This window comes from Rhipicephalus sanguineus, chromosome 5 (assembly GCF_013339695.2).
Source record: "Rhipicephalus sanguineus isolate Rsan-2018 chromosome 5, BIME_Rsan_1.4, whole genome shotgun sequence".
Classification (NCBI taxonomy): domain Eukaryota; kingdom Metazoa; phylum Arthropoda; class Arachnida; order Ixodida; family Ixodidae; genus Rhipicephalus; species Rhipicephalus sanguineus.
The window spans coordinates 5,566,694-5,580,021 of NC_051180.1; the positions used below are offsets into that span (position 1 = coordinate 5,566,694).

The 13,328-nt window shown below is 49.1% G+C and overlaps 1 protein-coding gene across 1 annotated transcript in view; it reads right to left on the reverse strand.

The window, feature by feature from the left end:
- The window catches only part of LOC119393143 (TBC1 domain family member 5), an 89,371-nt gene that overhangs the window by 16,955 nt on the left and 59,088 nt on the right, over positions 1 to 13,328 (reverse strand). The gene's annotated exons all lie outside the window — the stretch shown is intronic.

A 13,328-nucleotide genomic window follows, 5' to 3' on the forward strand; every position in this document is an offset into this window, starting at 1 on the left:
CTCGCCATTGATAATCACAGTGTCCTTGGACCGACAATAAATCTATTCACCAATGGTGGAGGGGTGCAGGAGTTCCCTGTCGCTACAAACTGGAGCTGTGAAGCTGCACGCTTCCACCCGTCATGACCAACAATACAAACCAACTGGTGCCTTCGCCTCAGTCCATCACTTGCACCAGGGTTCCTTGACTAAGGGACCCAAAGGCCTTCAGCAGTGCAGATGAGACCAACGTGGAAGACTGGCTTACCAACTGCAGACTGGTGAGCGTGCACAACAAGTGGGAGGAACTTGACAAGCTAAGCCACGTCATAGTTTATCTTACTAGTGCCAGTGAACTGTGGCACCACAATCACAAACATGACATACCCACATGGTCAACTTTCAAGAAGTCCTTTTCTGAAATGTTTGGTTGACCGGCTGTCCGCAAGCAGACTGGAGAAAGCTTCACAAAATATATAGAAGGCGTCGTCAAACTTTGTAGACGTGCCAACGACGCCATGAACGAAGTTGACAAGATTCAGCAAGTCCTGAAAAGCACTGATGACGGTGCGTTCCAGATGCTCCTGGCTAGAAATCTGTGCACAGTTTCTGAAGTCGTCAACTTGTGCCAGAGCTACGATGAATTGAAGAAGCAATGAGCCTGGACTAGGCAGCCTCTGAGAAGCGGTGAGTCGCTGTCCAGTCTTGACTGTCCACCATGCCTGATCACTCCACATTGCTTCAGCAGGTCAAAGACTTTGTCAGTGAGGATGTAGTCCGGCAACTTTCCTTGCTGCCTTTCACTCCCGAGTTCACCTCCAGTCTGCCCACCATACTCCACGCTGTCATTTCCGAGGAGGTTGCTCATGCTGTTTCCTTTGTGTACCATGAGCAGCCTGCTGCCGCCCCAGTTACCTATGCGCAGGCAGTGCAGCCTGTCGCCACTTCTCTTGCCTGTGCGCAAGCGGTGCAGTCTGTGGCAGCGCCCCTCATGTATGCGCAGAAAGTGTGAAGGCTTCCACAGCCGCCTCACTCACCGCCTACACCGCCGCCTGTTCATACTGCATCCTAGGCGGCACTCAACAATCCTTTGAGGACACCTGACAATCATCCCGTTCGTTACACCTACTGCACTCCCGGACACCTCCCCCACCATTGCTGACGTCACCCTCAAACTTTCAGATACGCCCGATCGTCGCAATATGGCAGCCAGCCCTTCCCCCTGGTCCCTCACTGCGCTATGTCTTTACTGACCGCCCCTACTTCCAGCTCTTTCTAATGCGTCACTGGCCCAGACCCTCCGACCAGGAAAGCTAAGCACCGCAGTTCCATAGGCAAGAACTGTGCCATCTTCGAAAGGCCCACATCCTTGCTCCTCTCCTGCTAACATGGCTGCAATAACTGTTGAAGGTGTTTGTACTTTTGCGCTTGTGGACACCGACGCAGCCATTTCTGTTATAGCCAGTAATCTCTGCCGTTCACTACTCAAGGTGACACCGCCGCTTTCCGGACTGTTGCTGCATGCCGCAAGCGTGCAGCAAGTGACACCTCTCGCATCCTGCACTGCAAGAGTGTTTAAAGAAGGCAATCTGTACATCGTTGAGTTTATTGGACTTTCTACCTGTTCGCATGACGTCATCCTCGGGTGGGACTTCCTATTCCACCATAATGCCATCATCAACTGCGCATGCGCATGCACCGAAGTCAAGTTTTCACCATTGTGCACTGCATCAACACATGAAGCTCTTCATAAGCCACCTAAATTGCTCATTCGTGAGGATACTGATATACCGCTTGGGTCTTTCGAACTTGTTTTCATCTTCTGCCACGCCCTCACTGATGCTATGGTCTTTTTCCCGCCGCCCAACGTCCTCACAAGTTGTAAAGCTCTACCGCTACCTTTAGCAAAGTTTGACAGCACCGCCAATTACAGCAATATATTTGCCTTCAATCCCCTCCCTGCACCAGTTACGTTGCTTGTAGGTGAATGTCTCAGCCACTCTGAAGACCTCGACTCTTCATTTTTATTTGATGTCCCGGATAACTATGGCGACCAGCCATATGCCCTTTCAGTGCTCAAGGAGTCGTCAAGTGATCTGTTTCCCAGTGCCATCACCAATATCCTCACCATTGCTAAACGCGTCGACCTTCCTCGTCTTCTGGAAGAATTTTGAAAGTCTTTCGATGTGTCATAACCTCAACTGGGCCGCATGTCGCAAGTGCAACGTTACATTGACACCGGTCTGCACCAGCCAGAGTGTCAAGGACCATGCCATATCTCCACAGAAGAGCGCCGCATCACTACTGACCAAGTCAAAGATGTGCTTTATAGCACACCTTTGACTTGGTTATTCAACCATCCCACAGTCCTTGGGCATCTCCTGTCGTCTTTGTTCGTAAGAAAGATGGATCTATCCGTTTTTGCGTAGGCTACCGCCGTTTCAATAAGATAACGTGCCAGGACAGTTATCCCTAGATGAGCATTGGTGATGCCCTTGACACCACCTTCAAAGAGCAGAATTCTTCTCGTCGCTAGACTTGTGGTCTGGCTACTGGCAAGTTTCAATGGCTGAAGCAGATTGCCAGAAAACTGCATTTATTGTACCTGACGGCCTATACGAGTTTAACGTGATGCCCTTTGTAATTTGTACCACGCCTGCCACATTTGAATGACTTATGGATAATACGCTGTGTCGCCTAAAGTGGTCTATGCGTCTCTGTTACCTTGACAATGTTGTGCTTTTCCCGCCTGATTTCCCTACACACCTACTTTGCCTTACGCTCATTTTGACTTGTCTAAGCAACACTGGCCTGCAACTTAGCTTCGCCACACGGGAGCTGATCATCTTAGGCGACATGGTGTCCAAACAAGGCACTTTATCAGACCCTGCTAAACTGCATGCAGTCGCAAAATTTCCCAAGCTGATAACCATGGAGGAACTTCGCAGTTTTGTAGGCCTGCATTCGTATTTCCAGCACTTTGTTCTCAATTTTGCAGCAACCATGTTACCACTGACCCAGATTTTCTGTGGCGACGTGGACCTCTCATCCTGGTCCACTGCATGCGATGTCGCCTTTGCTACACTGTGTCACCTTCTCACTTCCTCACCTAATCTTCTTCCCTCCGATCCAACAGCTACTACCAAAGTACACACATATGCCACTGGTGTCAGGCTTGGCACTGTCTTCACTCAACGAAAGCCCAGCTACTCAGAATGCGCTATTACCTAAGCAAGTCACATGCTGACGAAATCTGGAAGTAATTGCAGCATTACTGAAAAAGAGCGTTTGCCTCTGGTGTAAGCGCTTGGCAAGTTCCGGTCATACTTATACGACTGGCCATTTGATCTAGTAAAGGATCACCACACGCTTTGTTAGCTCGCCGCGTTGAAAGACGCTTCTGGCCACCTAGCACAACGGGCACTCTGCATCCAGGAGTACGATATTTGCATAATATACCAGTGCGGAGGAGAGCACTCTGATGCAGATGCCCTGTCCCATTCACCTTTACCTCCAGATTCATCATGAGGAACCACTTGCGCCCACCCCTTGTCATCTCTCGATCTCAATAATAATGTCGGGGGTTTAACGTCCCAAAACCACGATATGATTATGAGGGACGCTGTAGTGGAGGGCTCCGGAAATTTCGATCACCTTGGGTTCCCTAACGTGCACCTAAATCAATCAATCAATCAATCAATCAATCATGTTTTTATTTTCGTTCTTCATGTACACGACAAAACGAAAAAAGGTGGCAAATCTAATGGTACATTTGACTGGGCACTGCCACGCTCTGACTCAGATTGCAACGACACCTGGGAAGCTCGAGATCGGAAACGGAGAAAGCTTGTCCGAGCCGAACGTACAGTGTCTCGCTGGAGCAACCAGAAACCGGAAGCGGAAGTACGTAATTCGAGACGTAAAAGCAGGTCTCCCGTGGCAGTCGGTAATTCCTGCGGAACTAAAGTGGAAAGAAACATTACATTTTGTGGTATTTATTTCATTTCATTGCTTACCTCCTTCTCGGTATACATCGGGAATGCACTTCCAACATAATGACTTTATAGGTATCGTTTTCGGGTGGCCGAACAGTTAATCAAACTTGTCTTCGTGAACGATACGGATGTTGTCGGAGCTGCTGCTGCTGCTACCGTCGTCGTCGGCTTCCATGACAGAAAGAAGCAACGATGGCATGGCTAAAGCCTTCGCGTACCATTTCTTCGGCATGCTTCGTGGATAGCATGCGCCCTTGAGGTTGCGAAGCAGCGTACTGCAGAACACGGATGGCGCTCACACAGAGCTTCTGCTACAAACGTCGCAGCAGATGATGCACTGACGGAAATTGTCAAACTCACGTGACCGGAGCTGTGCCAGATCTCGGTCGCGCTCCGACTTCATAGTGAGAGTGCCTCAGAGCGCTCTGAAATGGAGGGTGGTGCTCTGAAAGAACCAGCCGAACGTATTCAGAGCGCTTGATTTCGACCAGCCGAACGTGACGCACGTCGTGAGAGCGCTCTGGAGCGCTCGAAAACAACCAGTCGAATGTACCATAAGTACACGGGCCTCAACATCTCTCGATCTCGACTCGACTGCAACCAAACAACGTCATGACTCGTGGATGGCATCTCTTTTTGATTATCTATCTGGCACATCCACCCTTCCTGTACCCCGATCCCTCTGGCACCAAGCTTTCCATTTCACCATCTGCGATCAACTGCTTCATCGCCGCAACTACACTGCCGATAGCCGCAGGTGGCTACTCATCATTCCACACAGCTTGCGGTCACAATCTCTTTTCATGACAATCCGCAATGTGGCCACACTGGAGTGTCGAAGACATATAAACGTTGTCGCCATTGCTATTACTGGCGTGGCACGTACAATTTTGTGCAGAAATTTGTGCAGTGCTGTCCGGAGTGCCAGCATTGCAAATCGTCACCTTTACGTGCGACTGGCACATTGCAGCCGCTTTCATGCCCTGCCAAGCCATTCGATCGCACTGGCGTTGACCTCAACGGCCCCCTTCTAATGACATTTGATAGCGATCGGTAGATTATTGGCCTCGAGGCCCACCACTGGAAACGCCGGCGCCACCGTCGGCGTGACGTGCTTGGCAGGATCACGTGGTCTCAGCGGCCGCGTCAGCTGCTTGTGGCGCACTGCCGCGTGCTTTGAAAACGAGTTTCAAGTCCCATATGCGCTGCGGTATGTTCAAATTCTGAAGTTTTCTCTCATTTTCTACTCAACTGAAACCATTGTACTAGAGTGGCTGCCTCTGAAGGCGACGAACACGGGGCTCTACCGCTCGGTGCCGCAGTGCCGCGCTTACGCAAAGGAGCCCAGTGTCAGCCTGCACTGGTAACCGCGGGACAAGAAACAGCGTGAAACATGGGCTGTAAAGCTAAGAACCGGCAAGTAGCCATCCGCTATGAGTCTTGTGTGCAACAAGCACTTCCGCGACGAAGATTTTTGTTACTGTGTCGGGCCTGCGATGTTCGGTGAGTAGCAGACAGCGCGCACTGAGACGATGGCTCGCGCGCGCTTCCCGCCGGCAAATGATGCATATCTGCCACAGGATGGTAAAAGCGCTAGCTTTTACCACGTGCGATGCCATCTCAGAACCCTCCAATGCGACCTCTTGATCGTCGGCCCCGCGCTCAGCGTCCACAAAATCGACTGCAGATGCGCAAGTCATTGTTTAGATACGTTAAATTAAAAAAACGCACAGGGTCCCTTATGCATTCGTTAAAGATGACTAGAAGGCGAAAGCCATCTTCTTCTTGTCAGTCGATGTACTGATTCTCCCACGCCCCCCTCCAAAAGCGTTCTGCGCCTAACGCGGTTTTGCACGGCCTCCGTGACCGATCACGGAGGCAATGCAAAGCGACCATGACGTGTGAATACGTCATCATGTGACGTCATAATGACGCTACATATTTTGGCAATCTGTGAAGTCATATGGTGACACCATCACGTGACGATTATTTTTTGCATCATTCGTGTTCATGCCGCCGACGCGGGACGCCGACGGGCAACCTTCCCATTTGATAAGGCATGCGTTGCTTCATAAGCTACATAAATTTTGCATTGCCTCCGTGATCGGACCACCGATGATCGGCTCACCGGCCAACCCCATGTATTTTCTTGGAGCCTCATTTATTTACGTGGGAAAGATGCCACCCTGTTGGCGTTAGACACGACACTGCTGCCAAAATTGCTGGGGGACTCGCCAAACATTTACTATCCTGTTTTGCGGCTGCTGGTTGCTGCAATACCTTCTATTTTATTCACCGCTATTTCAAGTTCATGTGGGTCCTAGTTGACAGCCGATGTTTGCAGAACAAGTCCGGCAAACGTTACTGTATTTTCTTTCTTTTCCTAGGCGTCGCATCATACTACATGCTCGGTCTCGTAGACTGGTTCTCCTTCCACCAGCAATCTCGAAGTGGTGAAGCTTTGGTCTATGAATTTGTTGATGACAGAGAGCGGCAAGTTCACTGGAATGCAAACGGAACGATAATTAAGGAGCATTAAAAAAAGGCGTCGCATTTGCTCACGTTTTGTGTGAGCACCAAACGAAACGAATGCGCTGAATAAAGAAACAGAAGCAGCGGCATTTGCCCGCTGAGAAGACCGATCAATACGCAGTGCAAGACAACTTGTCAAATGACATTGAAATGTACCCGAATTTAGACCGAAAAAAAAAAAAAAACACTGAATCGTTGGGACAGCAGATCACAAAGTTGCCATGCGCACCGAAGCCCCAGTTGTAAGGATATTGTTTTTGAACTGCTCTGATAGCGTCCGTGCAACAGTAGTTGTTTGTTTACTCACAAATTCTCATATTTTGCGGCCTAAAGTTCACAGCGCGGCGCCAAAACGCGCTCGTAGCAAAAGCGAAACCATCAGTACGAACATACATGCAGACGCTCATACATGCAGAGGCACCGTCAGTCGTCGAGAACCCGTGCGATCGCTGGCTTGAGGCTTCTTTCTGTTATGCTCCGTTTGGTTATACAGGCAGTCTACTCTAACGAGATATTTCAGATAGTTTGCACTCAGCGAGTGACTACCTTTCACGCAAGAAGCCGGTTTAGGGGTCTCCAACGCGGTGACAGCGTGAAGCGGGTGCTCGGTTTTCTGCAAAGAGACAGCGACTGTAGACTACCTTGTGCTTTAAGTTCGTCGAAAATGATTATTTTGACAGTAAAGAACACAGTTCATTTCGAAAGTACTTACAGAAATGCCCTGGAGGGCTTCCGCGAGGTGTTTTTGTAGAGTGCCGACAGCAAAACCTATGGGGAGCGCACCGGCGGTATCCTGCCTAGCACGCAATCGAGGCGCGTCCGATAGAGGGCGACTCCGTAACTCCTCGAGGCCAATAGTTGCTGTCGACCATCTGACACGCTGTGCCGAAACTGCCACCTTGCAAAGTTCTACTGCTCGGGATGCCGCCTCTTTCGTCTTACACCGCTTCATACTTCGACATAGCGCAGCTCGGGAACTCCTTAGTGACAGAGGCCCCGCTTTTCTCTACAAGGTCATTGAAGCTCTGCTCTCGGAATGCAACATCCCTCAGTGGACGACCACGGCATACGGCCCGCAGACTAACGGGGTCACAGAACGCTTTGACTGCATGATATGAGCTCTCAACGTACATAGCACATGACCATGGTAACTGGGACTGTGTTGTACCATATGTAACATTCACATACAACCTCATGATACGAACTACAGTGAAACCTCGTTAATACGTACCTGCCGGGAACGCGGCATAACTACGCACTAAACGGTAGTACGCATTAAACACCAAGTACAAATTTGCATCTCCTAGCGTACGCCATCGCCGCCAGCAAATAAATAGAGTGCCACAGCAAATATTGCCTAAAGTACCCACCGCAAAGCCTTTTCTTTCTTTTTGCCAAAGTGGAGAAAAGATCCTGGCACACTCGCACGACCGCCCGATAGCGCGCAGTGGCGACGCCGAAGAGCATTTCGAACTATTGCAGGGTCCGGGATACGCGGTCAACGCAGTGACCGACATAGCGACAGAACGGACAGTGTCTGCTTTCCGCGGTATATGTGCATGCGTCTAAACGCGATTTGCTACTAAACGAAAACTGACACAGTTCCAGTGAAACGCGGTACGGCTGCGTGGAGCCGATCGTCTCCCGACTAGTTGCGTGCAGCGCGTCGCCTACTCGGCTCACGCCGTCACTACTGGGCCACTTGCTGTGCCGCACGCGCGCATTTATCGTGGGAATGTTGTTCGCATAGAGTTTCCTAAAATTAACTAGAGGGGACTCTGGCGCTGCGATCGTTCAGCTTCCATGGGAATGATGGGTAGTACACAAATTTGCCTAGTCTTCGTGCTTGCGGCTTCAAACGTACTTGTGGCTTTGTTTATTGTGTGTTTTGGCTTTTGTTTCGGATAAAAGAATAGACCGTTGTGAACTTCGTGACCAGGTTTGAATCGCTGAGCCTAAAGAAGTTAAAGTGGCGAAGTGAAACTGCTGACTTTTGCTGAACTTCGTTTTGCGACAAAGCGGATGCAGCCGACGCGGAGCCAAACGGAGCCGAAAGTACGAAGTTTAGACAAATTTGTGTACTACCCATCATTCCCATGCTGGCTGAACTGTCATGCGTTGCAGCTCCCATAGACACTAGCGCCAGAGTTCCCTCTAATAAGTATTGTAGGAAACTCTATGGTTGTTCGTACCCACTTCGCTCCAGATCGTGCACAGATGCGGCGAGTAGCTTGTTCGGTTAACGCAGCGATGACGAGCTTCATGCAAGCGATGCGCACTCCGCGATGCTCTAGCGGTCCTGGCAGCGGACGGAGGTGCGTTGGGTGGTCGCCTAATAAAAGCGTGCAGTATGGTTACAACCGCGCTACGCTTGCTGTATCGTACACGTGCGTTTAGTGTGATAGCGTTAATGCAGCGAGGTTTCTCGGCGCCCGCGACCCGCAACGCTAACTACGCAACAGCGATCTGCTTTCGCTTCTACAACGCGGTGCGCGCCTGATGACGGCTCAGCAGCGTTTGCTGTCGGGCTAGTTGGTACATGGCTGAAGTTCTTCGATCCTGCCCGAGCATTTGCGCCATCAATTCAACTTCAGCCTTGAAGATGGCCGCGCACAACGAAGCGTCAGCGATCGGCGGCCCAGCGCGTTCAGGCTGTCGCCTAATAAAAGCGTGCAGTAGGCTTAAAAAGTAGCGCTGCGCCGCACGCGTGCCCGAGCAGATAGCTGAAGATACTTATTGTGATAAGGTTGTCGGCGATAAGTCATGTCGGCGCGTTCGTCGGTGGCCGCCACCTCGCCTTCGTTCTTTCCCGATGCTTACCCGCAAAGGCGTCGACGCAATCGCGCGGAAGTCGGAATCGGGGATCGACTGGTCTGCGCACTTCTCAAAAAGGCGGAAGACCTTTGGCGGCACATTCTGGCGTCGGGAAGTTGAGCGGCGCAGTAAAATTTTATGGCACAAAAAGTTGTCGCGGTACGCAGGGTACGCACTAACCGGTAGGCACAGGGCGAACCACTACGGCTTATGCGGTCAGCGAATGCATTGAGCTCTATGGGACTCGGTCGGGGATTCGTCGCAACTACGTTTTAACCGTTAGTACGTTTAAAGCGGGTACGTATTAACGAGGTTTGACTGTACAATGTTCTTGCCTTTCTTTCTCCCGTACGAACGCTAGCCTTCCCATACTATCGACACTCTCCTCCCTTGCTGTCCTGATGTTCCCAAGTGTCTACCCGTCTCCGAAGCTGCTCGACAAGCCAAAGAATGCCTCACCCGCAAGTTTACATCACGAGAGCAGCAACGCGTGAAGGGAAACCGCACCACCTCACTTCCAGATCCTAGCCATGCCCTAAGGCCTCTTGTATGGCTATCTGTCCAATGTCAAACTCGGGGACCTTCCACAAAGCTTGTTCAAAAGTATGAAGGGCCTTACTGTGCCTTGAAGCAAACCTATCAGGTTAATTTTCTTATCGAGCCAGTTTCTTGATTGGATGACATGTGCCCAATAAAGTTGTTTAAAACAATAAAATTGTTTCCATCCATCCATGACATGTGCCAGCTGGACGTGTTTCCCGTCTCAAGCCCCATCATGAGCCTCTGCCTCAAACTTCTTAGGTCATCAGGATGGCTCTTTTTCAGCAGGGGTGATTGTGAAGAGGAAGATGCGCCTCCGTTCAGCAGCGTCGCCAATGCTCGGCTCGCTGGACGGTGCCTCACACTGCCTCATCATTGATAATCATAGTGTCCTTGGACGTCAATAAACTTCTTCACACTAAATACATTTTCCCGCACATTTAGCGTGTAGAAAAGCATGCATACAAAAATATCTCAAAAAAGAAATATGATAAAAAAAGTCATAGTTTCAACGTAAGGGCGAAGCAATGAACGCAATAGCAGCAAATTGGAATGATATATGAAGTAAGGCTAGCAGCTCACATTGTTAGAAAACACAACTGCTGCATCAAGCGAAGCGACCATTGTGCTGTCGATGGCCTGAATGAAAACATTGCAATGAGGGCACAACATGTACAAAGCTATAAGCCATCTGCTGATCACCTCTAAAGATATGGGATACAGCGTGTGTGGCCATGCCCAGTCTGTCAAAGCATGCGTGTCCTGCCAGACCCATGTGGACACACCTCTGGCTCCCTTTTCCATGCACCTTTTGTGTGATAGAAACAGCCAGCATGTTTAATCTCTGCTTGAGTGATGTGCGCTGGCAGCGCTTGTGTGCTTTCCCTCACTCATGGCACATACAATGCATGTGGCGACATTGTCAATTTGAACTTCATACGAAACATGATGGCGATGGGAAAAAATACGCCATGAGAGTCCATATGATTGCCATTGCAATAAAAAGGCAGAAAAAAATTTCCCCGAAATGACCCATTTCTTAGCCCTGTGTTCAAAACCAAAATTTGTTGTTTCTTGTATGTTTCGAAGACAATTAAACTCCTTTTATTTTCATTAACCCTTTGAGGGTCGAATTTTTTCACGAAACCCAGTCCAAAAATGTGTAATTTTTTATTGCTGAAATAAATCCTTCAGACGATTCTATTTAAGAAAAAAGTTGTCTAAGATTTTTTTTCGTGACTGTAAAGTGATGAAAAAATCACTTTTGTTGTTACATACGCATGGTTTATTTGCAGTAAAATCAAGCAAAATCCTGAAAAAGAAAGCTTAACAGTTTTTTATAAATAAAAATTATGCATTGTATTAAACATAGCTCACAGACATACAAAAATAAGCGCACCAGAGTACTTTTCCGGTTAAAAATGTTCGTGCTCTAACACTAAAAACTTTTCAGCATGTGATAGTCATTGAAGCATGGCTCGCTGCGCACGTTTTTCAGATGTCGCTCCTTGATAGTCATCGGAGTCTGAACTCGTCAAAAAATCCTCGTCTGACAAACTGAAATCCAATTAATCAGATTCTGATTCGGCACTTGGAGAATAGTCCGCACCGGAAGAATCGCTGCTCGACTCACCGGCAGCAGAGCAACCGGCGCGCTTCCATAGCGTAAGCGAACTGCGTCAGTGAGCGCACAGTAGAAAACTATGGTGGCGCGGCCGTCCGGAAAGCAAAACGAGTGAAAAATCTACAGTAATCCTCCGCCTTATCGCCAACAAGACGTAGTTAATTTTTCCGAGACCCCAAAGCAGGAAACGCAATCACGGCGGTGTCGTTTGTGTAATTTAGCGCCGCACGGAAACAGCTGTAATCGCGCCCCGGGGTGCAATAAACGAGAGAGTAACAAGTGGTCACCCTTTGAGAGATTAGAAACCAAACAGCCATCAGCTTTGCGGGCGCAAGAAGCGAAAACCACCAGAAGGACGAAACAGAAACCAGCCGCACTGCATGCGCGCGTTCCGATGCGCACCTGAACGCTGCCACGCCGCTTTGGAAAGCAAAAAAAAAAAGAAAGACAGAGACATCGGTGCATTAAAAAAAATTCCACGTATTCCCGAAACATGGCAGCACATTCCAAGCAAGAGAAATGATCGCAGAAGGCGCGCGTTTGAAACCAATCACTCCGCGGACGTGCTCGGTTGCGCAAGCGATAGCCGGCGCGCCGTTTTGCGAAGCATAAAAAAAGCAACAACGGAAAGACATCGGTGCATGAAAAAAATTCCACATATTCCCAAAGCGTGGCAGCACATGCAAAGCAAGAGAAATGGTCGAAAAAGGCGCGCACTTTAAACCAACTGCACTGCGAACGTGCTCGGATGGGCAAGCGATAGCCGGTGCGCCGTTTTGGGAAGCAAAATAAAAATACAACGCAGAGACATTGGCGCATTAAAAAAATTCCACGTATTCCCAAAGTGTGTGAGCACAGGCCAAGTGAGAGAAATGATCGAAAAAGGCGCGTGTTTTAAAAATAAGCGCTATGCCGTACATGTACGACAACAACCCTTTGGTACCAGGAAGCTTCTGCCGTACATGTACGGCGAAAACCCTCAAGGGGTTAACAAAGTTGTTTAAAGCAAGTATAAGAAGTATGATAGCAGAGAAAACTTTATTTTTACACTCTTTAATTGTAAGAACATATGTTTCAACCTCGTCTCAATCAAGATATCTTTTATGCTGAAAAATTAGGTGCACTGAAAAAGTAACTTTCATTCCAATCAACGCCTCCTTTATAAAACTATGCCTGTCAAAAGAGCCTCTCCAGTTCAATCACACTCTTTCCTGTCATCTTTTCTCATCTGCCAGTGCATGCTGCTTGTGGCGCTGTTGGCTGACACTAGCATGAAGCACCCTCTCCCCTCAGTACCGGTGGTGCACAGGCTCGTGACAACCATTCGTGGGAGATCAGCAAGAAAATTTTCGTTTGCAGATGTTGACGTGCGCAGGAAGATGTCGTGAAGTGTTATTTGCTTCAGTTTTGCGTACAGATAGCATTCATCATGTGGCAGGCACTGTTGCGTGCCTTTGTGCATATCAAGTGCAAGAAACAAAGACACCGGAGTATCACACCACAAGATTCCTGGAGTTGTGCCAGCAATAGCTAACGGTGACCTTGCGAAAGAAATGGGAGCCAAACGCAGCATTGAATTACTCCGTTGTTTGCAGTAAGCACTTCCTTGCCGCTGACTTCAACGAAAATACCAAAATCTGACAAGAAGAGAGCGGTGCCCAGCGCACTCCCGGGCCACTCCTCGTATATTGAAGCCTGCACTTGAAAAGGTACGCTGTGATTCAAGTACTCAAAAGCTCGCTGCTCTTGCCATTTCCAAACGACTAGAAACCAGTGGGAACATACTGTTGACCTGCTTATGAACGTCCCTATTTTGACGTGCAAGAACAGAGAGTCAGGCATTC